General features: G+C 41.3%; 1 non-coding gene across 1 annotated transcript; it reads right to left on the bottom strand.

The window, feature by feature from the left end:
* Nucleotides 1-373: 373 nt before the first annotated feature.
* LOC119342346 lies at nt 374-484 on the bottom strand. The gene has a single exon (XR_005165546.1). It is a non-coding gene; the product is annotated as a small nucleolar RNA R71 (small nucleolar RNA).
* Between the last annotated feature and the right edge of the window lie 4693 nt (nt 485-5177).

The raw sequence follows: 5177 nt of genomic DNA on the forward strand, positions 1-5177 counted from the left end.
CACTTGGTGGAGATATGGCGATGCTTCGTGATGTTTGGATGCCAAGCAGCCAATGCTATTTCACAGGGCCACTTTGGCCGTCTTTTGAGGCGGAAAATTTTGAGCTAAAGCCTGGTCTTATTGCTTTGGTTCAACAACATCAGTTTGGAGGGTTGCCTAATGAAGATCCTGACGAGCACTTGCTCCGAGTCATGGAGTATTCAGATACAGTAAAGTACCATGGAGTTCCTCAAGAAGCTATCAAGTGCATGTTGTTCACATTCTCTCTCCGAGATGGTGCTCGTGCTTGGTATCGATCCTTGCCATCAAGATCATTCGGTTGGAATGAGATATCACGAGCTTTCTTGGATAAATATTTCCCACTACACAAGCAGTCCGCAATTCGAGATGAGATCTTCAATTTTGTTCAGCGTGAAGGCGAGAGCTTGAATGATGCTTGGGAGAGATACAAAGCCTTATTCAGGAGATGTCCTAATCATGGGCTCGAGAGATGGTTAGAGTTGCAGATATTCTATAGAGGATTGACTTCGAACACTCGAGCTTATGTCGATATGGCAGCGGGTGGAGCTATTACAAACAAGACACTTGATGAAGCTTTTCTGCTGATTGAGAGCATAGCTTTCCACCAACTTCAGTGGTACAATAAGAAGCCCGCATCTGATTCATTGGTTTGCTTGCAACAAATCACTACACCTCAACCACCAATTTTTACACAAAAGCATGAGCCTCTATCTCAGTGTGACAAGGTTGAGCTTGCATGGATTATATTTGACGATTATGACACCATTCTAGTTGACACACACTCTACAGATCATCTGGATACTAGTGTTGGAGATTCAATTTTGCATTGTGATGATTCTAACATGGATGAGCCAGAGCTGCAGTTCGTTGCTTTTGATATTGAGGAGTCACCTTTAGTTGATATTGATCATGTGTTGCTAGAGCCAGATATGGAGAAGTTCGCCTTTGATGATGTTAGCTGCATTGATTCTTCAACACTTGAGCCTGAGATGGAGAGCTTCATGGTTGATTATGGTGAGGTGGATTCAGATGTCAAGGAGTCAAGCTCTATTTCACTTGTTGACACGAATCCGGTGGAAATTTCTACTACCACACCTCACTTGGTATCTTCAATGGAGGTAGTCCTGAAGCTTCTTCCTAACTATCTCAGGTATGATCTCAGCTTTCTCAACAAGATATGCCATATCATGGATACTGCCTATGCAACATGCGGTCTATTGATGATATCTATTTGTCATATGCTTAGATATGCTTATGTGATAGGATACTCTATTGATGACGTAGAGGGCATTGTCCCTATCATTTGTATTGGCTTGTTTGTTGAGTGTTCTTTCAGGTTTACGCTTGTGTACCATTCATTGTGGGCTGACCAAGTTTGAGATGGACATCCCATGGGATCCTGGTGGACTCAAAGCATGGCGGTGAGGAGAAGCAATGGGGCACACACGAAGAAGAGTGAAGCTGGAGCATCCATAAGGAAGGAAAGGAGAAGAGATGCAGTTGGTGAGGTGATCAAGCGAGTGCTACTTCATTAAGCCCGGTGAGCTGTTTCATGACCCATTCTGAATATCATAAATACATGCTGAATTCAATTGCTAGTTGGGTTGCTTGAGCCAGTTATTACTTGTTGTCAAGCTGAATCTCACCTTTGGCATTGTGCTTGATGTGAATTTGTGAACTTGATTTTTGAATGCCTTGTAAACTAGTGATCTACACCATGCATGCTTTGCTAAAATTAGTGAGAACTACTAGTTTTGAGTGCTCAAATCCCTAGTACACTAGAAAACTTCGTCATTTTCTGCATTTACTATGATACACCTAGATCACCACGTTTAGATGCTGAATTTGTGCCAAGTGTCTTCCCATTGAGAGCAATCACCTAACCACTATGAATTAGCATGCTATGTTCCCTGGATCGGTAGCATGTGAACCAGACATGGAGAAGTGATGATTCCTGTTTTTGTTCTTATGCGTTGTTCATTTAAGATAAGTAATAATGAATATATAAGTCTGGTCTACCTACAGTAGCATGTCATGTTCCCTGGATCGGTGGCATGTGAAATCTGGTAGCTTGGACAGTAATAAATAAATAAAATTGTAATTGTCAAACCAGGTGTATACCATGTTCTCGGGATCGGTGGTATGTTCCTTTGGGGAGACAAACAAAAAAAACTAATAATTGGTCGAGCCAGGTGTATACCATGTTCTCGGGATCGGTGGTATGTTCCTATGGTGAGACTAATAATAATATAATCATTGCTTTATCTCTGTAAATAAGTGATTTGATCACAAGATTTAATTCCAGTTCATTTTGTTCTTGGGATCATGCTCTCTTTAGGAACCATTTGGCACAGTCATCATTTAAACTTGTTGATCCTCTTTTATCATTGTAAAAGTTTAAAATGGTCATGCTTACTAGTATTCTATTGCTCTGTAGCACTCTTAACCACTGATTTTCACTAGATAAGTCCAAAGCATGCATTGTTTAGAGATCTACTTCACTTGGACATTCTCTAGTCAGCTCACAATTCACTATCTAGTTCTTGACATATTCCTTTGCTTGAGGACAAGCAAAGATTTAAGTGTGGGGGAACTTGATAAGTGCATTTCATATATATAATTTGGCACTCAAATTTAGCATCTATCGTGATATATCCATCCATTCTTGCTATGAGTTGTGATATATTTGAATGAAAATCATATAAAAGATCATTTACTTGTCATTTGTTTATTTTGCAGAAAAGTGCGATAAGGCACTATAATCTTGAAGATCTTGTCTACAAAGAAAGAGGATACAAGACCGAGGGCCAATAGAAGAGAAGGGGGACTCGAGTATGAAGAATTAAAGAAATGGAGGGCCAAAACTAAAGAAGAAAGGGATCTACTTGAGGCTAAAGAAGAGAAGGAGGGCAAAAGTGCAAAAATGCAGATCTGGGAGGGGATCAAAATCCCTAGCCGCATCTCCATTGCAATCGGGCCTGGCACACAAATCTCTCCCTCACCCCTCCTTCTCCTACTCCGGCCGCCGCCACGGCTAGGCCGGCGTGGTGGCGCGTCATCAGCTCCTCCCCACGCCTCCACCAGCTCCACCGCGCCATCTCCACCAGCTCCACCGCGCCATCTCCACCACCCACCACACGCCACCAAATCCATCCACCATCGCCACCATCTCCAGCCACCGCCGCACCTCGCGCGCCCGACCAGACAAGAGGGTCACGGGCGCCTGGTCCTCCGCGTGAGCGCCCCCGTGCTGCTGATCTTCTTCTTCTCTTCCTACTGCTTCTTCTCCCTTCTCCAACCTCCTGCTGCTGCCTCTTTCTTCTCTTGCCCTGCTGTTCTTCTTCCTCTTTTCCTCACCTTGCTGCTGCTCTGAACCTTAACTTGTTGCTGCCACTTCTTCTTCTCTGAACCCAACGCTGCTAGCTGCTGCTCCTAATCTTCTCTGAACCCCAGCCTGCTGCTCTTTCTCTTCTCCCTCAACGCCTGCTGCTGCTTCCTCTCTGCGTCCCCTGCTGCTCCTAACCTTGCTGCTGCTTCTCTCTTCTTCCCTTATCTCTGCTGCTGCTCGTCTCCAACTGAACCTGCTGTTCTCTTTCCCCCTCTCTGTAATTCATGGAAATTGTAATGTATTAAGTATTCTGTTTAGTTCAGAGACCTGTACTTGTCTAGTAGTATTATTCAATATATGTGCCCTGTTTATCAATTAGTGTTTTTGTAAGAACTAAGATTACTAGTCAATTTTTGTGTTGTTTGTGTGCTCTGTCAAGTGAGAAGTTTGAACCTCTTTAAATTCTTAGTCCCTGTGTTAGCTATGTACATGTGGATATATATGTTTGTTATGCGAAATATTTGACCTGTCATACTTTGTTTAGTGATACAGTATTCTTCATATGTGTGGTGTCCTGTGATATATACATATATGTGTGTTTGTGTTGTGATATATTTTCGTCCCTGTCTTAGTATTGTTTCTTCCCTTTGTTCATGTATGATAGTTATATATGTGTCCTTGTCATATTATTCCCCTTTGTGTTAGTGTTTTAGATTCTCAAGTTTGATGAAAATACCAAAAAGATATTGAGTAAAATCTGATTCTCCCTTGTTGCTTATCCCCAATTTTGTTTGCTGACAATCATTGATAGTTTAGGTTTACTTTTTGTTCTCATCATCTAAATTCTGTCACCTAGCTTTACCCAGAGCATAGTCGCCGTCGTCTAGTCCCTGTGGAGAACACGACATCCGTAGTTTGGGCATAAAAACCCTGCTATATTACAATCGATCATTTTGGCGCCATTGCCGGGGACTAGCGTCGAGTGACCGTGTTAGGCTATAGACTAGGTTTATTTTAGTTCCGTGTTTAATTCGTCGTATATTTCATTTTCTGCGTTTTTTTTTATATTTTTTTTCCTTGCTGTTGCTTCGGCTTATTAGGATACTAACATTCTGACTAGTATTTACTGTAAATGAGTGTGTGTAGGAAATCTGAACTATTTACAGGTTGATTGATAGTTACACTTGGTGGAGATATGGCGATGCTTCGTGATGTTTGGATGCCAAGCAGCCAATGCTATTTCATAGGGCCACTTTGGCCGTCTTTTGAGGCGGAAAATTTTGGGACGGAGGGAGTATATATTAAGGATTTAAGGTGTGCATACAAAATATGGTAGAAAAGCAGAGTTTGCTTGCAAATGTTATCTTTTGATGACTCTTTAAAAAAAATTCACACTGAAGCTCTCATGTTATATCCCTCTCGTCGAAAAGTAGTACAAACACAGCCAGATAAGGAAAACAAAATGATGCATCATATAACAATAAAATGAATAGCTATATTGAATCTCACAGAAAAGGTGCTTCAGCAATATACATGTTTAGAAAATCACATACTACTCTGTCTTCTATTTATTTCTTAACGTAGAGGACAATGCAGAGCATTTAGGCAAACAAATAAGCACAAAGTTGCTGCATTTTCCATGAATAACAAAACAAGGAAATCATGACATCCTCAACTCCAACATCAGAAATCACAAATTTTAAAATAAAGCAGTGTTGAAAATTTCTCTCAACCCAAAGCTTTTCTTTTCTTGATTCTGAAGGAACTCCATGTGCGCATTCATCATGTACTAACCCAGTGAAAACCAAATACAAGTACAGTCATCTTT

The sequence above is a fragment of the Triticum dicoccoides genome, chromosome 7B (assembly GCF_002162155.2).
Source record: "Triticum dicoccoides isolate Atlit2015 ecotype Zavitan chromosome 7B, WEW_v2.0, whole genome shotgun sequence".
In the NCBI taxonomy this organism is placed as follows: domain Eukaryota; kingdom Viridiplantae; phylum Streptophyta; class Magnoliopsida; order Poales; family Poaceae; genus Triticum; species Triticum dicoccoides.